Genomic DNA, 24,062 nt, shown 5'->3' on the forward strand with positions numbered 1-24,062 from the left:
GTGCGTTAGATTTGTGGAAAGTAAGTCGAATACATACTCTTTTGTGGAAGTAACTGTATTACTGCGATATCATTGGTAGGTCTCTCAAGCAGTCACCGTGATTTTAATTTTGAAAGATGTCGCGATGTCGGTATAGTGTTTACTAAAAGTCAAACTCGGGTGGATATCATGAATGTGTAGGACTCACGATATACATTGTACACGTACAACTTTGAAGATCTTCTTGGAGGTAGAAAACTTCAATATACAATAGAATAGTATATTCATACAACTTTGTTACAAGAACTATGATATTTCTGTAAGTACTATAGTTGTGTGTTGGATTATTTGAATATTTAGATGCGTGACCATTCGTGTAAAAAACGATATCAAAACATTTTGTAGAGTCTGACCAACCATTCTGCAGTTTAGTATAGTACGGGAATATCAAGTGGAGTATTTTGTGTGATGTAAATATCTTTCATATTGTGATCTGAAAAAGTCGCGCGGTTATCAGTCGTATCATATAAAGTAACTAGTTGACACAAACAAAATATTGAATGAAGACTCGTCTGTTGTTTTCATAAGTCAAGAGAGTGAAAATTGTTTTTGTTACGCTAAATTATTTTCCGCTACACTAGCGTAGTTTGTATCTAGAAAAAACGATACACACCGACGACGTGATGTTGGTCAATGTCGTTATGTGGAGAATGGGTAAATCCTCTTCCATGTTGGTGTGATTCAAGTCGATAGCATGTTACACATAACCATCATTTGTATTGTGTGTGATATTGTGAAGATGATACCGCAACAACACAACAAGTAATATTTTGTATCGGGTGTTTGCGCTTTAGGAAGACCGGAGTGTGTGATATTTTGGATATGTGTGCTCGGTTGAAACTAGGGTTGTTCTTGGGTCTTGTGTCGGACAAATCAGAACTATGTCTAGAATTCAAGCATACGTCCAAGTAACTTCTTGAGTGACTATGACTACATCTACTTTGACGAAAGGAAATGGATACCATACTAATGAACAAAAAGTGCAAACTGGTTTTACCAGATTTAGGTGTAGGATATCTTTTCGTTGATTTCTTTATCGGAGTGTGTTTTACAAATATTTCTACAACACCTAACTATAGGACACATTTAGCAAACGTCGTACAAATTGTTTATGTGACGGCAACGACTTTGAGTGACTTGGTTTCGATCCTTTTTGTAAAAGATTGTCGGACAATGGTGTTATACTTTTCTGTAATGATTGAGGTACGCGAACAAGTTTCCAATCAACTATTAATCGGACGTACGACTTTGGTTTAACAATTCGTAATATGTCTAAAATACTTGCTGGTATCATAAGACACAAATCGAAATGCATATCAATCAAGACCTTTGCATGCTCTGAGTTTTGTGGTGGCATTTATTTCGCCGATAGGAATGAACTTGTATCAATAGTAACGCGAAACGTGTTTCTCATTTTCGGTGTTGGTTGTGTTCGTGATTTCTTTGTCGATATGCACTCTACAAATAATTTCTGCATACTGAGTTGGGATGCGATTGGTGAATATCATACAAATTGTTTTTGTGGTGGTAATGACTTTCAGCGGTTTGGTTTTTATGATTATAATTACTTTAGAATATTCATATGATAATGTATGATCACTAACAACAATACAATCACATTTTGTAGATTTCAGTGTAGCACATATTTTGATTTTATTATTGCCGTGAGTTTTGTCTAGTAGAATAGGTTGCAGCCAGTAATGATATTCTAAATTGCTCTTGTGCTGATCAAGGTCTTAGAGTGTAACCTTGTAATTTTTTACATTTAGCAAGTACAACGACGAGTCACGAATTAAGTATTGTTCAGCCGCTTCTACTGGTACTCGATACCTAAAGTGATATTTTCACACTCCGTAAGGTAAGGATGTTTCAATTCGCTGTCGCAAATTCCGACAATAAATCGTATCAATTGTTGGATTCAATAGTAACGATATTGTGATATACTAACTCCACACGTAGTCGTTTCAATTACTCGTTACGAATTGCGATAATAAAGCATTTTGTATCGGGTGTTCAATGTATGAATAATGGAATTATTACATCTTTAGCACCGGTTATCGCAAACGATGGATTTTAATAATTGTACTGGTTGTTGAATGTAATAATACCGATATTGTTGTTTCATCTTTAGTCCTAATTATTGTAAACGATTGCATTTTAAAGTATTTTCTGTTGTCTGCAATACAACGATTGTTTTTACCAATCCGGAATAATTTCCCAATCAAGAACATTTCGCACATGTAAGTCTAGTTTTACAAATTGATGTTTTAATAACCATGGTAGTGAAAAGTTTGTTGCTGTCATAATAACCTTTACCAAAACACCGAGTCTAATTACCGTGAATAATTTAATAATCAAGTCATGGTCGAGCATTACAAAATATACGTCATATGTCAAATCACTGTGTCAATCCTTATGTTTACAGTATGATAACTTTCAATGTAACACCGGCGTTTGATCGTAAGAAATGAATTCTTAATTACGTTGGTCAGACTTTCAAATGTCGTATATTCAAAACACATGTTAATCTCAAGTCGCGCGCCAAGTAGTAATTACTTCATCTTACAGTTGAATAAAAAATATGGGATATGGATACAACTGAGTTGGTATGTTTGTGGGTTGTAGTGATTACTCGCGTAGTCTTGTCTACTTTTCATACGGACACTTTTTGTTTTGGTTTGGTGAGTTACTACAAACGGATTGACTTACCAAGGTTTTTGTATTTTACTCTTTTGTGCATGACAAGATGTTAAAATGTTGAGTTGTCATAGTGATAGTATTTCTGAAACTCTATTTTCCAAAGGGAAACGGAGTCGTGAATAGAGTTGTCGGTTTCAAGGATTGTTTCAAAGTATAATCTTGAAATGTGACTGGATCAAAGTTGGTAGTCATGTTTGTCAAACATATTTCAATTCACACTATGCCAAGGTTCAAATATTTCATTCTGGATTATCTGAATTTACCTTTAGTACATTCCGCGAATGGATTCCGACACCGCACTATAACATTCTTAATAATAAGGTCTCAAGGATTTTCAATCAACAATACCGGAATTTTTTGGTAATGTTAGAGTTGGCAAATGATTAGTTGTGTGTTTTTGTTAAGCGTTTGATTTCTCAGTAATAAATACTACGATTGTATGTGCAATATAGGTCACGCGCTGCGTAATCCTCTTGCAAACAGGCCGCGTTTCCGAATTTCAGAACCGGACGTATTTAGTGTGTTACACAGATCAAAACGCGCCACGGACATCTGTTTTTCAAAATCGCACAGCGCACTGCGCTTTAGTGAATTTCCTGTTTAGCCAATCCAAGTCTATTCACACGGGTCATCAGGATTATACGAAGACTGTTAACTCACTCAATACCACGCACCTAATTCTATAAATTTCGAAGGATTTGCTGATGACTCTCACTTTACCAAACGATATGGCATCGAACAGCGTCAACAGTATGCAAGTCGGAGCAGTTTCAAATTTTCACGTCGGCGTCGAATTCGTCTCATCACCCAAAAGAGGTGGCGTTAGTCAATATCTCAAAGGTATATTCATCGACGGTAATAACGAAGAGATATCTTTCACATGTTTCAATCATGAATTGTTCGGGAACATTGAGAAAGCATTCTCCGAACGAAAAAAACTCATGGTCAAATCCGGTTGGGTCCAAATTGACAAATTTACTGGAAAACCTGCTGTATTACTGGGACGGGCTTCGTCAGTAACCCTGCATGGAAAATCGAGACATACGACTGAAGAATACCCATTATTGACCTGTGAATCGGTATACGGAAATAAAGATGAATACGTATCGATCGCCGCTACGTGTGTTTCTCGAGAGGAGAAGACGATCAACTCTGACACCCGGAAGGGGTTGAAATTATATAGTTTTACATTGAAAGATGACACTGGAGAGGTGGTGTTGGATCAATGGACCAAAGCCTCGCTCGTACCCGGGAAGAAATATCAACTCACTCGTGTGAAAAACTGTGTCAGCAGATTGAAAATCGATCAGTTAACTAGACTTGTCGAATTGAAAGAATAGTTTGCATATTTGTTTACCACAATACAATATTTCATTTCACGTAAAATGTTTGACCTATGTGATTCGACAACTTGGTTAGCGCGGTGTTGTTCTACTGATCGAGGTGTGAAAATTGTGCTATCGCGATGAAGTTGCGACTGTGAACAGCATACTATTCTGTAGGTGCGAAACAGCGGTATATGGAAGGTGTGAATAATCCGATCTGAAAGTATTATTCAGGTTACGTAGGAATCAATAGCGAGGAAAGACTCGAGTTAGAACACGATCGGTCATTTGTCATGCCTGAAATACGGCGTCTTCGTGTAGAACCGTGTGAGCGATCCCTATACTGTAACGCTATCATGTCGCGTGGTCGAGAGATGTCCATACCCGAAAGTACGATATGCCGACGCAACCATAAGAACACATGGCGAATCACCAGAGACCCCGTAAGAATACATGACAGGCGAATCACCGCCGCAGCCTATACCTGATAGTGCGAATCACGACCGCACCCATAAGAACACATGGCGAATCACCAGAGACCCTGTAAGAATACATGACAGGCGAGTCACCACCGCAGGCTATATCAAAAAAGGCGAATCGCCACCATGAGTTTTCACGGCGAATCACGACCGCGGCCTATACCTGAAAAGGCGAATCATGACCGCACCCATAAGAACACATGTCGAGTCACCACAGATCCCGTAAGAATACACGACAGGCGAATCACCGCCACCGCCCATAGCAAAAAAGGCGAGTCACGACCACGAGTTTTCACGGCGAATCACCGCCACGAGCTATACCTGAAAGAGCGAATCACGACCGCACCCATAAGAACACATGGCGACTCACCGCCGAGAGGGGAGGGTCTAAAAAGGCGAGTCACCACCCCGGGTTTTCAGGCGAATCACCACCCCGCCCATAAGAACCCCATACAAAAATTAGCCGCTCACGACCGATCATATTAACTACTATCGTCTGTAAAATTGGTGCGACGAGGTGATGGGATCGCCCATACACATTGTCAATCGCTTGAATTGCGCTCAAACAGTCCACGAGTATCAGTATATTCGTATTGCTGTTTTCCACAGCCCATTGTAGAGCTAAGCTTATTCCCACCAATTCTATAGTGAAGGAACTCGATTCCTTTACGATAGTGGTTGCACCGTTGATAGTTCGCGATACATAAAACGCCGCCGCAGCGCCCGTCGTAGTTTTTGATCCGTCAGTGAAAATCTGCATGTATCCCGGGAATCGTCTACAGATATGTTCATTGATTAGCGGTAACCATGAGGAACATTCTTTAAACTGCAGACTCGTCAATGTTAAATCTACACGTGCTCGACGCAACGTCCAAGGTGGATGGGTTATTTTACTCAACTGCAACAGACCATTTCCATTTTCGTCGCAATTCGGTCGATATGTAATTTGATTGAAGCAAACGAATTGCTTTCTTTTTGGCCATTGTTCCTCCCACGATAACTGGAGAAGCTGCTCTCGCCACGGGTGCTGCAAATCAGCATTCACCTTGGATCTGAATTTCATACATAAATACCTGTGTCGTTGGTCCAGTGGCACATCGAATGAAAGTAAAGAAGATAGTATAGAACAAGTAAGCGACAAGAAATAGGGCACCATGTCATGGGAAGCGAGATCGATAGGTCAGTCGTGGTCAGATAATCTTGAGAATGGACTGTATTTATTTAGTAGTAATTGCTTGTATTTCGACTTGAATGTAGACAACTAGACATGCTCGTCAGTGCTGGGATGACTCGAGTCATGACTTGACTCGAGTCAGACTCGAGTCACCTTTTTCGCATGACTTGACTTGACTCGAGTCACTTTGTGAAAATGACTTGACTTGACTTGACTCGGCGAATCAGAAATATGGATTGACTCGTGACTCGAAGCAAAATTCACGAGTCAATTTCAAGTCATCAAGCAATCGCTGTCGATAAAAATCACTGTATCTTGCAATCGAATTGTTCGCGACACGCTGGTGTAACCCGTAAGAACGACCAATTATTCAATGATCGTGCGTTTTACTGGGCCTACATTGTTCTCTCACAAATAAATTGACCGCTTACGAAGTGATCGAAGCTTACAGCTTACGCTGTCGTAAACTAGTATTATATAGTAAAGTACTATAATAGAAAAATGTCTATTACTGTTCTCGGTACCTGATCCAAACCTCTTGTTTTATTGAAATTAAATTCGAAGAGAGTTTATATAGTCCTCGATCATTGGCGCAGGCTCGAATTGTATCATATCCATTTGTAAATGGGTAATGTATTGCATCTTATCAATTCGTTTATCTATTTTCTATTTTGGCTGGTAACTAAGAACTGAGGCTATGCAATTATACTTGCGTAGTTTAGCATTTCTACGAATATGTAAGAGATACAGCGCCGTCTTACGTGTATATTTAACTTCATATTCGTTCATCGGTTCAAAATCAATGACCAGTCAATCTGTGTTTCGGACAGCTAGCAAAATGCAATGGCGTAGGCATGCCTCATACTTCGAAAAGGCAACATGACTTGAAATGTGACTTGACCCGTGACTTGACTTGACTTGACTCGAGTCACTTCCAAAAATCGAGTGACGTGACTTGACTCGAGTCACCTTCGAAAATCGATTGACTTGACTTGACTCGAGTCAAAATGTGCAATGACTCGAAATGACTCGTGACTCGAAGGTAGTGACTTGATCCCAACACTGATGCTCGTCGACTGTCGTATGGCCGGTGGGATACTGTTCCAAACACAATTATAATTACAATTACTGCTAAACATGTAATTGATGCGGTAGAGAGGTGTTCTTTGACAACAGTATCGACGTAATTAGCAACAATCTCAAGCTATTCATGTTTCAATCGTGATACGCAGAATACCCTTTAATTAAAAAAAAACTCGAACGTATTCGAACAGTTCCTAATCAAATTCCTAAACTACAAACACAGAAAAATGTTTCAAGCCACTGTTAACAAACAAAAATTTGAGTGGCTAACAGCAAATAGGCTACACCGGGCAGTCAATGAAATTTAATCAAACGATTAGGCTACTCAGATCTGAATGAGGATAATGAAATGTAATTGGTAAGACGTCAGCGATATGGATGATATCGGATAAGGTGTGTCAAATTAAAATAAATGCGAAAGGAAAGAACCTCCTGATAACTACGAATTACAACATTTTGGTTCGTATTTACATTTTCACTTGCTTGGAAACTGTTAGATTGCATTTGATGAACATTAGGGTGCGAAAATGTCTGGCCCCAGTAAATTTGGCCAAGATTGTAGGTAAGACTGGGATAACATCTCTATAAATACGTGATGAAGTTTGATGACGCCTTGGTTGGAAACTTGAATTTATTTTTGCAGTTGTTGCTGCAAGCCTCGGTACTGGTCGGAAAATTTTTAAAAGAAATTAGGAAATGATTCAGCAAAGGATTCAGAAGAGTGTATTTGCTGTTAATCCATTTTGAAATATTGAGACTAGTTTAGCCGACTGGTTCTCTAACATTTTAGACACGCCCCCCTGTATGACAGTGAAATATTTCTTGCCCCCTTTATCGCAATATCACACAATGAAACCAGAATGTTAGCAATCTTTACAGATAGTTTGATGGTATGGAAGGTTATGGCTGTTGATGAGAGAATTCTCCAATATGAAATTCGGATTATACATGGAGCAATAACTATGAAATGCAGGTGAATCGCGCTAAGCGCGGGAAAAAATTACGGTAACCGGAGCTTCGCACCCCCTTCAGATTCTTTTACGCCACCCGAGGAGGGCAAGCCGCCAAAAGGGGGCACGCCCCGAGTTTGAGAACCACTGATTTAGCCTATATATTGTAATTCACGAAGTTTTCTGTTGCTACTGAAGTATCGGAAACAGTTTATCATGGCTGAATTATCTAGTTATAACGCGGCACGCATAGAACACCGATGTACATGCGGGGGAGATAGCGTATAGTGGTAACGATAAGCACCTACTAAGCTGGTGAACCCGGTTTGATTCCCGTCTGATCTTCATCTGGGTTCCTCTTCCCCAAAAAAGCCTAGAAAAAGAGCCGAAGAAAGAAAGCACTTATAAGGAATGGAATGAACTAGTTGAAAGGGCCGTGGCTTCAAAAAGATCAACATCGAAAAGAACTGTGACATCGGGCACTCTAGGCCGAGGCGGATGTTAGAGTAAATAAGGATCGCTGCTGATGCGTGTCGTTCGACATCCTCCTACATGTTCGTTACAGCGCATTGTGTCTTATCACACTGTACATTGGGGCAAGTTCAGATGAAAATTATTACCCAACGATTATTATCGAATAGGCTAATTATTACAGGTGGCGACTGTGTGCTAATGCCTTGCGGCCCCTCGTCGTCATCCTGGTCCGTACCCGATTTCGACTGGTGTGACGTATAAATGATTGATTATTTTATGTTGTGATGGTCAGGTTTCCTTTACAATGTAATTGAAATTGTAATTCAGCAAAAGTTTTATCATATTGCAATTGCAATTACAATTACACAACATAGAAATGCTTCAATTACTGTTATGTTCTTGATCTTGCTTGAGCAAGAACTCATACGACGAGGTTGCAATATGAAATTGGTATATTATACAGCAGAATAACTTTAGACAGGCGACACGACCCAGAGTTCAGTTAAACGAAAGACCCGTAAATGACAGAACACAGGGTATAAATACAACGCAAGGCACACGAGGAAATAATGATTGGCGCTTATTACCAGTCCTATACAAAATAGGCTGAAACGATACCAACGTAACTACACGAACATAACAATTACTATTACAATTACAATTACAATTACATGGAAAAATGTAATTAATTACATTCAGCTAATTACAAATTACAATTGATCCAACTCTGGTGTACAAGGGCAGTTCAAAAATAACTTTTTTCTGGATTCCAGCTTTTGAGGCATTAAATTGTCGGGTTACCCTAAAAAACGCTGCGCACAAAATTTGGTTCAATTCTAACAAGTATAAGGCTCCGCAGATCCAATTAAAAAATTTAATTTATAATGAAAACAGTATGGTCGAAAAAATACCAAAGTATTTTTAATGTGACGGATAGCAGGCAATATGTTCTTTGTTGTGGCATAAAAGGTACGTATTTGAACTTTGACATAGTATATTCTGTTGTGACGTCATAATGAGTATTTCCCGAAAACTCGATTCGACTCGAAGCATAATACGTGATTCAGAATCAAATCACTCGGGCAATCGATTTAGCCCAGCTCCATCTAATACTATGTCGGGTTTCAAAGCCGTTACTCAATGACTAGGGTAGTAATTTCGTTAGCAAAGTCGAGTACGTTATTGTCGATCCATCTGAAGCAGCAATTTAACGCGAAAGATGCGGCCCGCGACACTGTTCTGTGCGGCCCCCGCGAGTCAAAAGAAAGTTTTTAAAAGTATTATAGAAAGCGTACTAAAAATCGAATGAATGCAGGGACTTGAGTAACATTTTCTTATTATTTCATCATGATAATTTTAATACAGTGGTTCTCAAACTGGTGGGCACGCCCTCCTTGGGAGCGTGAAAGCATCTGAAGAGGGGCGCGAAGCTGAGCTGAACTGAAAATATTTTTCGTACTCGGCGTGATTTATGTCCAATTCGGGGTCATTGCGTTTTTAGCTATGACGATAAGGCAGGGTTAATTACCATACGTCCTCCTTTAGGATGATTTGTCCTCCTTTTTCGGGATTTTGAAAATGTTCTCCGATGATTCCTAAATATCCTCCTTTTTGAGGTTTTGTCCTTTTGTTAGAATTTTGGTTAAACACAGGGCAAAATTCGACCGGGATACCATAAAATAGCACTGATCAAACGCTAAGGCGGCTATTTCGGGAGGTGAGATAAAGTTGACCTCGTTTTTTTATTTAGTCAACCACCTGATAAAGTGAAGATAAAAAAGTATTCTGGGCGCTGAGCGAGAAAGTTGACCTTTTTTTCAACTACGAAGTGGGAAAAATGGACTAATTTCCATGACTTTTCCTCGGTATTTTAAGTCTAAAAATTTTGACAAAGTGTCTTCCTTCTCGATTACAAAACATGGTAAAGCTACGTTAAGGGGGCACGAAATCTTTCACCATCATAAGGGGGTGTGTCTTAAAAAGTTTGAGAACCACTGATCTAAGTTAAATACTTAATATCACAGCGGGATAGCTGCAACGAGATTGGCATAATTTCAATCATGAGTGAGATTTCAGATTGGTCATCCCATTTTAATTATTTCAGTTATGTGCTTATGAAAAAACGATTCGGCCGTGTCTTAGGTATAGGTTCGTTTTCTGTGTGCGTAGAATTGGGGTATTTATATTTTATCTACACATAGTAGAAGTGTGTATGAAGCTAACATGATTATGATAATGACAGCATTGTGAGTCCTGGATTTAGTATATCTATGAACAGATCGTACTCACAGATTTTAATTTCAATCCTGTTCTAAGAATCGGGCCAACCGACTTTCATCTCTATAGTTTTGACAAATTGGTTATTGAGGTCCGCCAGCCTATGAAATGTCGCCACTATCTGTTCCTGACGCGTGTACGATATCATCAAAGCAATGTTTCGCTTGTTTTAAAGATGCACATATATTATCTCTGTGTCCTCACTATATAATCAAATATCAATATTGCGTTTTGGGTTATACTTATAATCCCATTTTTATATAGTGCGGCCCGCGAATGAATTCAGATGTTGAATGCGACCCGCGAACTCAAAAGTTTGCCAACCCCTGGATCTTGACGATGTCATCAAACATTTTGCCGACTTTCAAGTTGGTCACTTAGTGAGTAGGGTAGCAATGGCTTGTCGAAATCGACAATGTGCGTTATACTGGCACTAGCCTACCGCATAGCAGATTTTACGTGGAAGTCTCAATTGACATCTGTTGATATTGGCGGAGTTTCGATACGGAGTTGGGATACAAGATTTCGAATGGTATATCTTGAATATATCAACTAAGGGGTCGACAAGTCTTAAGGCTGTCACTCAATTATTTGGGTAATAAATACGTTACCCAAATCGACTGTGTATAGGTTTGCGTCGGGCCGAAGGAAGCCTTACCACAAAGCAGATTTTAGGCAAAATTCGCTATGCATATGTATTGGTTTTGACGGTGTTCTACACAGAGTTTGGAGACAAGATTTCGCTTTATATATCTTGATTGTATCAGCTTACGATGTAGGCTACTTAGTTTCAAGACTTTTATTCAATGCATTGAATGATTAGGGCAGTGCTTTTCAACCTGTGTGACGGTTCGCGCTTGTGCGAATGAACAAAACTGCAGTGCGAATAACAAAGATGACGCGGGTTCGAGTCCGACCGAGCTCGACTCCAGAATTCCAACACCTATGTGTTGGAGGTTTACCTAGGCTCCACCTCGCCACCTCATCCGTGGAAGTGGTGTCTTACGAAAAGCCCAGAGGTTGGTCGTTCTATAAGTCGGCAGTTACGGAAAATAATGCAGAATATCGGCCTGGTGTAAATGACCATAGTTGTCGACAAACACCAAGAATACCAAAACACACACACACAAAGTGGTGCGAATGGTGCGAATGAAAATCCGGATCGAATGCGAATGAAAATCGTGATTAATTGTTAATATTTCTGACGTGGAACAATTCAAAAAACTTAATAGGAAATTCAAGTTCAGTGTAACTTTTGTAGTTGTGACGCATTTGTAAAAACTTAATTCGACGCACCACTATATAATCTTAGCTCTCACAAGCCGTAGTGAATTAATATTCTCGCACTATAAATATTACGTAACCAGAAGCTTGGTTTGGAAGCTGGTGTAGTGGCAGACATACAGTATATCAGCCCGTCTGAGCCTGCGACAGGCTGGAAAAATTACGTCAAATAGACTTTCTGCTTTCTTTCGCTAAATAATTATTATATTTTCATATGTTAGATTAGCGCGAGGCACGAGGATAGTAGTAAATACCATAATCAGAGATTCACATTTGCAAGTTACTGTAAGGCAAATTTTTACCCCTTCAAGGGTTATTAAGGTGTGGACCGCAAAGGATATAATTTTGGCTCGACACGGTGCCAGGCATATCTGGTAATATGTATGTAATATTTATTGAAGTTATTGCAAAAAATCCTGCAATCGTTTTTACATATCCAAGGTCACTGTGTTGTGTACTGTAGCCAATAAACGAGTCACGCAGAAAATAATGGATTTATTATAAGCATTCATGATAAGATTTGTTCGACTGTTTTTCTTTCTTCGGAAAACATGGTTGGATGCCGTTGGGATGACTAGTGTAAAAATGTGCAACGAGTGAGTTCAGGCCTATGTGACTCATTAATTTCGAGGCCAGTCCCTTCTGCGTCGGGGCACATGAAGACGTAAAGTATTAGAGAACCAGCCACTGATAAAAGGATGTGCCAAAACATAAGCGGCGACAAAACTTCGATCTAACAATGGCCGATGCTGTATGGCCAAACATTTCGAGATGGATTGGATATGCTCCGTTGTCGGCACGGAATAGTCCCGTTCTTGCAATCTGAGTAGTCACTAGTGCAACTGCGATACGCAGAGGAATTTACATTGCTCTAATTTGAAATCGCGTGCGTCAGACATGTTTTTAGAGCTTTGTTGGGTAGAATTGTGGTGGTGGTGTGTGCGTTCTCTATGTCATACATGCCCGTAACGTCGTAGCATACAACTGTAATATTAAAAATGAATTCCTTTTCATGGGTGAGGCTCGGGTCGCGACATGCCACGAAAGGTCAGATTTTGGTGGTAGTTTAATATGACATTGTTATCGGGTGTGATGACATTCGATCTGCATCAAAATTACCGGCTATGATAATGTCTGTGGATCGAAGGCTTACTCCCCGATGTTTGTATACCAACACATTGCATGCAATGTCACACACCTCCATTTACGCGTATACTGGTGTGGGCAAACAAGCGCGACGTATGTCTGCGGCTGCTTTACCATCATTAAACTGTTATGAATTCTCGAGTTTCATTGGGCTAAAGAGTAGAACACACAGTATCGTGAGTTTATTTCCTCTTCTCATAAACTCGCGAGACAGACGTTGGAGCAATGTATCATAAGTAGAGCCCGACCGATATTGGATTTTTGAGCCGATACCGATAAGACCGATATCCAGTACCTCCACCGATAACCCCGATATATTCAGCCGATATTCAAAAGATATGGAATCTAGCTCAAGGCCCATATTTAACACCTCAGAGCATTTATTTCAACAACTTTACAGCCATTGATATGCTTGAACATGAAAAATATGATCTAGGGACTATAAAAATATATCAAAAGCACCAATCCAGCAGTTGCAGATTACAGTTCACGAAGCACAATTTCTCGGCCCTTTCTCCAAGGAGTGAACTTCTGTGGTCTTCCATAAATGATGTATATAGTAGGCTACTAGACACAGTGAGCAGTCTTTCACTTGATACCATAGTTAGTGTCACAGCAAGAATTGAAAATCTTTCTTCATTTCGGTTCTACCGCTCCCTTGCAGGGGATCTTTCCTTCAATGGTTTCACCAAATATTGATATTCTTCTGGAAGTGCACCTGGAGCCTTCAGCACATCATCAACAAATAGCTGAAGAGAATGTGCAAAACAACTCAAAATGTCCACGTCTGCAACTGCTCCATCCATCCCCCTTGGGCCTTAAACCATGTCCAGCATTTCAACCATCAATTGATCAATATTTTACGGTCTTTTGTCAGAATTGGCCAATGTCATCATGGAATCAAAAATTTTCGTATCAATTATTGGCTTTACTCCACGTTTGCTTGATTTTCTTGTCCTGTATGCTCGCATATTTTCTATCATGGTGACCCCGCAGGCCTCGGTCAGACGACTTCATACATTACTGGTATAATTAGCTCTGTTGGTACGGAACCAATAGCACTATCTTCAGAGAAATGCTTCGACGCGACGCTTTTCCCTATCATCACGTGGCTCAGTCCAGCATGATTGAAGTTCTCGTTTCTCTTGCTGATTGAAATCTTCTGCAGACAACTATCCATCCAGCTGCTCTCTGTCTTTGCTGATCGATTACTGCAGGGGGATTCCCACGAAGTCAGTGGGGCATAACGGTGGTTAGTTATATAATATATATAGCTCAGTGTTAGTTATCTATAATATTTTTCAGATGGGCACGCCTACTGCCCTGTATGCAGTATGCACTATATGCAGCTTGGCCATTTATTTTTTTAATTTACCGTCATCACGTGTTCCCTACCACCATGTTGTGACGTCACGAAAATGGCCGATATTTTTTTACCTTCAATGGCCGATACCGATATTTCTCTCCAAGCGTGATATCGACTCGATATTATCGGCGAGCCGATAATCGGTCGGGCTCTAATCATAAGTTAGCGAGCTCTAATGTGCCTACTCTCCTTGATCGTTTTGCACCTTATGTTCAAAGACATAAGGCAAAAGCCTCAACACAAACATGTGGGATTTTCATCTTTTCGAGAAACTGGAGCCTCCGGGGACCCTTGTGTCAGCTCTCAAAAACGATTTCTGCCAGCAAGCATTTTTAACTCGCGAAAAATGCGCTGTATTTTGGATATGAGTGCAGAACAGATTTTAAGACCTGGCCATCCAAGCACTAGTATAGCTGTTCTAGTTATCTAATACAAATTCCCAACAACATTGTTCAGCCGAGAGGGGTTTTAGTGAAATAGTTGAAAGCAAAACGAGCGATAAAAAGTGGCCTTTTTAATGAGACACTTTGTCGTAAATATGTTATGCGGTAGTATAATTTCACTTTAGCGAACACCTAGTATACATACGTGACTTCGAGTACAAAATGACTGCCCTAATTATTGAGTGACCGCCTTAAAACTTCGAAAATCGTTAGCTGATATATTTAAGATATACCATGCTAAATCTTGTCCCGCAATTCCGTATTGAACATCGTCAAAATCAATACATATCAATAGCGAATTTTGAGTAAAACTGAAATGCGGTAGAGGCTGCTTTCGGTTCAGTGCACAGTGCACACCTATATAGTCGATTTTGATAACGCAATGATTACACAAATCTTTAAGTGACAGGCTTGTAGAATGGCATGGTGGTTAGCTGATATAAACAAGATATACAATGCAGTGGCGGCTCGTGACAATATCGGGTGGTGGGGCAAGGGCTGCAAGCGACTTTTTATCAAGATGACGTCACAATGGCGTTTTCCACGTAAACAAGTAACTTGATGGTACGGTAACACGAACTTCCAGACAACAGTGATGTGCCGCGAGAGGTCTGCCGGTGAGCTGTGACTTGAAGTGTGGTAACTGCGTAAACGACGTACGGAACAAAGATTCGACACGGTTCATGAATAATTATCTGCAGAAATTGAAATTACTATAACTCGCAGCCTAACTGGAAAGGTCAACGAGTTCCGACACTTACGCAATTGTTATCTCATAGATTGGACATGTCATATTGAATCCAAAACATAATTCTGAAGAAATACGAATAGCAGCCTCGGAAATTCGGCCCCGGTACAGCATAGGAAATTTTGGCCTTGAGGCTGTCTCACAACACAGACGGCTTACGGTCTATAGCAGTGGTCGGGAACCTATGGCTCTTTTGGGTATAAGATATGGCTCCTTGCCAAATATTTATTTTTGTACTAAATTGATCAATATCGCAGCGACTTGTTAGTACACTTTCATCACGGCCAAAATAACTATTCTCGTGGCAGTATAAACATGTCTTTGAGAGGTAAAGACAATGTCGTCTTCCGGTTTAGGGGCTCGGACCCCCTCTCTTCAAAATCATCAAATTTAAGTTACCGTCACGCCAGCCGCCAATATCACTCGCAAATTCCATGCGCTAGTATTGTTTGTAATATACTGGAGCCGAATCTCGGCACCTGTTAATTGGCACGCTAATGATTAGTTCTCCGATTGTGCCGTTTATTTAGTTGCTTGGCATAACGACTACTCGTGCTGTTAAGAGGTCTCTTTTGTAATAAACGTTTATCGTGTGGTGACATCGTTTCGTGGTGCAACAGGTAGTACAGGCTCTGTATCCTGGCGTGGTGGCAGCGATGGGATTCGAACCCACGCCATCGAAATGACTACTGACTCGAACCTCCTGGCGATGTATCCGAATCGAAATCATGAATTGTGCGATACGTTGACTCGAAGAGCACAGCAGATATGGCGCCGCCCATTTCAAGACCCAGTTTTCAAATACAAATTGTCTTCCTCATCTACGGCGCGAAATGAACTGTTGTGGATGTGACACTCACAATTACAAACTCGAATTGCAAACAACGCCATAGCTATCCACGTTCCGTTTTCTCCACGTTCTGTGTAGTATAAAATTTATGCGTGTAGCGCAACGTTATGTTACCGTCGAATACTTTGAGAATGGTGAAGTATTTAGGGCGGAGATAATAAAGTTGCATTAGACATAAAAATCGATTATCGCGTTCGTCAGGATTCATCAACCACGATTAAGGAAACCGGTTGATCGCAGCGCGAAAAGTTAGTGTTCACCTCTTGATTTATCAAACCAGAACAAACTATAGATAACTTGTTATCGATAAAAACTGCGTACCATTCCTACGCACAAATATTTCTGATAATGATGGTCTCCTAGGTAATAGCTTCACTAATTATAAGTAATTATGTACCCGCGATTGCAGAGCGATACCAATATTCTATAATCCATTTCTTAGCGTTACGGAACGAATTGTACACGACCTTCATTTCGCGATGATGATAATTCGACATATTACATTGGCAGTTTTGCTATCATCAGGCTGCTGTTTCATTCAACAAATTGACAACTGGTGGCCTTTAACGCGTTTTCGCATTATGATGCAACAGATAACGCCACTTGATTTAAAACTCGGGACACCTCGACTAACCATCGGGCGTAACCTTTCCAACTTGATGAATGATGAGTCGCGATTAGCAGTACAGTATTTAATCACACGATTAGCAATATTCCGGATCAGCTAACTTTATTATCTCCGCCTGAGATGCGTCCCAATTAGCAATTTTTAATCACATGATTGGCATTCTCCCAGATCAGCTGACTTTATTATCTCCGCCCCAGATTTTTGGAATCAGTGTGACAGTCACATTTGCTTAATATCAGTTATAATAAATTCTAAGCTACTTATACAAGGAATTACCTTATCCTTTGTGGAGGCTTGGCCCGTCTGCGTCTTACCCCTCGTTTCGAGCTTTATATTCGAACAATAAATACCAGCTTTTACTGAGAAAATGTGACGCACACGAGGAATCTCATGTAGTGAGTTAGAATTAGTGCTACCATGACGTCACGAATTTCCAATTGTGACGTAACAGTTGATTGACATGTATGGCTCTTTGGGAGTTGAGATGGAAAAAGTAGGGCCAATATGGCTCTTCGGGCAAAAAAGGTTCCCGATCACTGGTCTATAGCAGTGGTTCTCAACCTTTTTCGCCTCGCGGACCGGTAAAATTTCAACAAATGTCTGGCGGACCGGTGAACTGTCAAAATTGAAATGAAGCAAGAATTTACACTATGCAACCGTTTTTTACAATTATATTATGCTAGAGAGTGACATTTGGAGGGTTTTGATCGTATTTAATTATATTCATGATGGCATTCATGTGATTTTATGGTAATGAGTCTGCCGACTCGAGGTAAAATTGCCTTGTCCAGATAAACGTGCTACCGCCGAGAGTCGTTTACAGTCTTTCGCGCCGAAGGCCGTGGCTTTAAACTGCCACGCCAACTCCAATAATATTCTTCTCTTTACCAATATCAAGAGAAGAAGCGTATCGGAGTCGAACCAAGCACCTTGTCGTGCTACCTTGCTTATTGCCCACTGCCACCAGACGCAGGCTTCTCTGGCAACTACGAATGCAATGCGTGCCACAAGAAAACACATTACAGCAGCTATAACAGCCATCCGTAAATCCGGGCCGAAAAAGCACTTCGTCAGCCCTCCCCCAAAAACGCTGGTCTTGGAGCCCCCACAGGGCAATAAGCCAAACTTTCGGGGGCTTCGCCTCAAGACCCTACACTTGGGTGATGTTTTCACCTGTACTTGTGATCACATTCATTCTACTCAGCGTAAGCAGAGAGTTTACGTAGCTTATCGCGACAACAGCGAAAATTTTCGATCATTCACGACTGAAGCGGTTTTCTCGCGGTCGAAATTTTGGGCAAAATTTCGGAGTCCCATAATGTTAACCTAAACTTCATTCTATGTGGATACTTCGTGGTGCGGTAATGGCCGACTCCGAAATGCCTATAAATCATGCGTATTTCTCGGGGTATGGCACCTAATAAGCAAGACATTTAGGGACACTAAATCGTGCAAAGCCCGAAAAGAAATTGAAAAATGTTGGAAAAAATTTCAAATATAACGTTATGATTCATGTTCATTTGCGAAATAATTTTTGGCCCTTTTCAAGCTCGGCCCCTCTCCAATTGAGAGGTTTGGGGTGCCCCAGTTACGGTCCTGCACAAAATAAATGAATCGAAAACCAATGATCAAACTTCGCTGTTTACGGAGGCGAGTGAGCTCGTATCTGTTCTGTATTTGTCGCTCGCATGTCGTCAAATGAAACGTCTTGAACTTTAAGTCAAATCGAACATGTTTCCGGCCCTAATGTTACCTCACGAAGTATTAAATCAGTTTAAAATTATATGTTTTATTTATTTTATCAAAGGACAAGCCTTCAACATTGCATCTTGAAATTAAAGTATAAAATTGCAATATACCTCGCGGACCGGCAGGAATGTCGTCGCGGACCGGCACCGGTCCGCGGACCGGCGGTTGAGAACCACTGGTCTATAGTGTCTATATGTCTGCTGCAAAATCGCCTTTGGAAAATATTTTACCGAATAAATACGAGGATGAAAGCCGAAAACTTGGTACACTGTTACATGAAATCATCGAGAAGTAGCCTCATGACCGTTTTCGGTATGGTACACTGTCAAAATTATTACGAACAGACCAACACCGAATTTTGCGTGAAATTTACTGAGGAATAGGCTGCAAGCGATCAGCTGTTAGCAGCCATCGAAAAAGAAACAGCTATCGCGCTTGACAGGGGTTGTAATTGTAAGCAAATGGCCTGAAGGCCTCAATTTCACGGTGAAATTGACATTGGAGAATATAAAATAAAAGTAAATATTTGAATGCAAACCGAGGATGTTAGTAAACTGTTTTATGATATCATCATCTCATCACATATCTCAGTATGGAACACGGTTAGCGTTAACACAGATACAGCGGCTTTTGCGTGAAATCCGCAATGCGTTAGGTAGGCTAAGTGTCAGATCAGCGCACATCTCTACCATACTCGACCTTGATAACGAAATTGCTGCCCTAATCATTGAGTGCCAACCTTGAGACTTGGCTCAGCGTTCGATACTAAAATCAAGACATACCACGCAAAAGCTCATGACGGATCTAGGTAAGGAGCATCGTTAAAATTAATGGAGACCAATACCGGCTTTGCGTAAAATATGCAGAGGTGGTCAAAGTAGTCAGAAAGCTACTCAAGTAGAAGTAAAAGTAGCGGCGAGAAAAATCTACTCAAGTACGAGTAGAAGTACTTCTTCCATAAGTCACCTAAAACTACTTGAAGTAGATGTAGAATTGACTGACTTTAAATCTACTCAAGTAAGTAAGTAGTTTTGAAAACAGTCTTAATTTGTTCGCAAGAACTGTCAAAAGCTGCGAATTGAGCTATGCGTAAGGTGCGGAGAGCTTGATTTGTATTGATGCATCCCAGAAGGTGTGAATTATCAACAGAATAAGCATTCTGTCGCATCATGGGATGGAAATTATAGTATTGATATGAAAATGCGATACCAACCCTTTGTTTACTAGAAGACCCCGTTTTAGCGAATATCATGGCATGGCGCCCTACCCCATATTATAATGCCCCAAGTTTAGGCGAAGAGCAATACGTAGAAGCTCTATCGGATACGGTTTCATAACTTTGCGTGATTAGTATGCGTCAATAACAAATATTGTGGATCATAAAAGTTCTATTTAGTGTAGTTTTATTTTCGGAAAATAGAAGAATTGCTGCACTTGCTTTCATGCTTCAACATGTATGTTCTGCAGACAACAGAACTGAAAGTAGTTAGAACTCAAAGTATGATGCTCACAATTGAAAGCAAAATACAAAACCACTTCTAAAAAGCGGAAAATATATTTCATGTCTTTTGTCCATACAGCTTCAAATGTGATCTGCTAAAACCGGTTTAACGGTCATAAAAGCTGGATTTCCCAGATTAGCAAGAAACGAAATGGGCTGCTAGATTACGATATGATAGGTAATTGCTAGATTGCGAAACGGTAGTCTCACACGTTATGGTGGGCCGTATGTACTGTGACGAAATTTTGATATAGGCGACAATGCGGTGTGAGCGGAACGAGCATTCCGGTACCTACATTATATTCACTATCACTGATACTTTCATGGACACATATTTGTCACTCCCTAACTACTGAGTGCGAAGATCAATAACATTTCTGGGCTCCACTTGACTTTTAGGAATATTAAATGTTGGTACTTCGTGCAAACAGCCCCGAAATTCCTCAGACTTTCTTTCGTATTGGGTGATTAAACTACTTCTACTTGACAAACTGAAAATAGCGAAAAGTAAGTAAGTAGATCACAAAATATTACGAAGTAGAAGTAGAAGTAGCGAAAAGCAGATGTACTTCAGTAAGTACCAGAAGTAGAGGAAAACTACTAGTGTACTTCCAAAAAGTAGAAGTATACTTCGTTACTGACCACCTCTGAAAATATGTTTGCGATAAATGACGAGTCAGCTCTCACTCGACTTAGGAAACGAAATTACCACTAACATAGTTCATTGACAAACTTGAAACTTGGTACAGCGTTCGATACTAACATTAAAACTTACCGTACCAAATGACATGACCGATCTCGGTATCGTCTAATTCAATGGATACCAATACCGGCTTTTGAGTAAAATCTGTTTGCGATACATGACGGATCAGCACACACTCAACTTCGGAAACGGAATTATTACCCGAAACTTTAAGTAGAAACCCAGAAACTTGGGACAGTGTTAAATACCACCATCACGACATGATATACCAAGTTTCAAGAATTATCATGGTGTGAAACACCATCAAAATCGACCTATACCAGATAAGGTCGACTAGAGTAACCGAGATCAGATATAGATGCGATTGTTACATCACACCTTAAGGGCAACCAGGCTGTGTTGCCCCACCTGCTCGGTAATTTTATGAATAGGAGAGAGTAAATCACTGTTTCTTTATTGTGCGCGGCTTTGAGAGAATAGCCAGTGAACGCTTTTTATGAGCGCTACCGGGGCATGCCCCGGCTAGGCATTCGCAAAGCGAAATCACGAAGAGAATTCGATTTTTGCAGAGACTTCACTGAATATGGGCATTTACAAGCGAAAGGACAAGAAGAATACGATTTTCGCTGTGACTTCGATATATATAGATTGCTGTAGATCTATAAATGGATAAGAATTGTTATTAAACAGAATTTTAGGTGGGGCAATGCCCCAGTTGCCCTATAGGACGAGCCGCCACTGATACAATGATAAATCTTGTCTCGCAATTCTGTACATAACACCGTCAAAGCTAATGTATATCAATAGCGACTTAGCGTAAAATATGCTATGCTGTAGGGCGTAGGCTATACTTGAGGTTCATCGCACACCTATATAAAAAGTCGATTTGGATAATTGAATCATCAAGTCATAGCCTTGACACTTGGTACGTCGTTAGCTAATATAATCAAAATAGACTATGTGAAATCTTGTCTCCCAACCACACACAGGACGTAGTCAATATCAACAGATATCAATAGCGATTTTCACGTAAAATCTGCTATGCCGTAGCAAGATATACCATAACCAGGGGTCGGGAACCTTTTTTGTCTACAGAGCCATATTGGCCCTATTTTCCGTTTTAACTCATAAACAACCATACATGCCAATCAACTGTTACGTAACAATTGAAATTCCGTGACGTCATGGATCATGATTTTCTCAGTATAAAACTCGTACTAATCATGCGGGTTGCCTTATTTAGGCATGCGAAACTTGAGTTACGAGAACGTAGGCTCGTCGTTATGCTCCTAATATGCGAGAACACTAAACATGGCCACTACAGCAGTATATATCCGTACCCACTCCAAGCTGTGATACATTAGTGACGTCGGGTCAGTGGAGGCAAGTGAGGCAGTAGGCTACCTCACCTGTCGTCGGGATTAGTGAGCGAAATTGTGAAACGTTCAATTAGGCTACTATTGGTATTTTCGATCGATGTTCATGAATGACAAGATTTTAAGCATTTTCTCCCAAAATCACTCAATTTGCATATATATTGTTCGAAAATTAAGCGCCAAACGAGAGATAAGGCACAGACGGGCCAAGCCGCGCCGTTGGCAACGCAATTCATCAAAATAGCTTATAATTTTATATATCTAATATTAATCGAATTTAACGATTCCGAAAATCCAAATACTGATCGACTTCTGAAATCTCAAAGTATTCGGTGGTAACATACAACGTTGTGCTACACGCCTACATTTTATCGCCGGTACTGCATAGCTATTAACCAATCAAGAACGTGGATACCTATGACGTTGTCTGTATTCGATTCTATAATTGTGAATGTAACGTCCACGGCAGTTTATTTCGCACCGTAGATCAGGAAGACAATGCGTGTTTAAAAACTACGTTGTCATATGGACGTCGCCATGTCTGCCCTTCTCTTTGATCAATCAGCGTATCGTGCAATACAAGATTTCGAGCCGGGTACATCGTATTCGCGAGTGACATTGGTCGCCGGCGCGACAGCAACTTGAATTTGAGTATTTTTAAAAGAGGGGCCCGAGCCCCTAAACCTGAAGACGGCATTATCATTACCTCTCTAAGACATGTTGATTCTGTCACGAGTATAAATATTCTGGCCGTGATGAAAATTTACGGACAAGTTATGCTGCAATATTGATCAATTCAAGACAAAAATAAATATTTGGCAATGAGCCATATCTTATACACAAAAAAGCCATTATGACTCGTGAGCCATAGGTTCCCGACCACTGCCATATACCATATCATATTTCGTGACCGATCACGATCATAAATAACACCAACAAAATCGGCTCATACCGATTATTACGACTTTCGCATAAACCGATTGGCACCGGCTGCAATTTTCGAAAAATTTTTCTTCAATTTTCAAAATCGAAAAACTGTACCTTAAATCACTGCTTCAGATAGATCGACAATAACAAACCCGACTTTGCTAACGAAATTACTGCCCTACTCATTGAGTATCGGCTTTGAAACTCGGCATAGTATTAGATGACATCATTAGGATATACCACACCAAATCTTGACAGCCATCTCGATATAAAAGATCTTCAAACTTAACAAATAACAATAGCGACTTCTGCATTGAATCAACGCTGCAAAGCTATCGTCGATAACAGAATCGATTACCCAATCAGAGCGTGACGAATCGGATCCATCGTCAGTGTCCACACCACCTTTTAGTACACGCTGATGTCACGAGCTATTCTGCAGTCATGTGTATATACCATGATTCTGCTGCTGCATGTAAGGAATTTGTGTTAGACAGTAGGGCCTACCTGGTGGGCCGAAATTCCGAATTGATACATTGTTCCCGTATTTATCCATCTCTGCAAGGAATCGTATTTAAAGTCAACTTTAAGTTTAAAGCAGTAGGTCCCAAAGTTGGCGCCAGGGCCACATTGACGCCAGCGTCTTGGGTGATTTTCATTAATCTCAAACGATCGGAAATTTTCCACCGTGCTGCGACCGTGGCGTTCGACCCGGCATTCTGGTTGCGAGAAACGATATCGCTTCGACTTGACACGCATATTTTCCAAAGTTTATGAGGAGAATAAATCCGTTCTTAGAAATGATGAAACCTGATTTTGGTGAAAATGACTCTGTCAACA

General features: G+C 40.4%; 2 long non-coding RNA genes across 2 annotated transcripts in view; one reads left to right on the plus strand and one right to left on the minus strand.

The window, feature by feature from the left end:
* LOC145451941 (uncharacterized) overlaps window positions 1-24,062 on the plus strand; it is a 200,702-nt gene that overhangs the window by 41,428 nt on the left and 135,212 nt on the right. The gene's annotated exons all lie outside the window — the stretch shown is intronic.
* LOC145451940 (uncharacterized) overlaps window positions 13,219-24,062 on the minus strand; it is a 45,861-nt gene continuing 35,017 nt past the window's right edge. Inside the window, exon 2 of the long non-coding RNA XR_013919137.1 lies at window positions 13,219-13,370. This is a non-coding gene — a long non-coding RNA (uncharacterized LOC145451940). The remainder of the gene's footprint in view (window positions 13,371-24,062) is intronic.

The sequence above is a fragment of the Botryllus schlosseri genome, chromosome 12 (genome assembly GCF_051294905.1).
Source record: "Botryllus schlosseri isolate E-star chromosome 12, Bs_hap1, whole genome shotgun sequence".
In the NCBI taxonomy this organism is placed as follows: domain Eukaryota; kingdom Metazoa; phylum Chordata; class Ascidiacea; order Stolidobranchia; family Styelidae; genus Botryllus; species Botryllus schlosseri.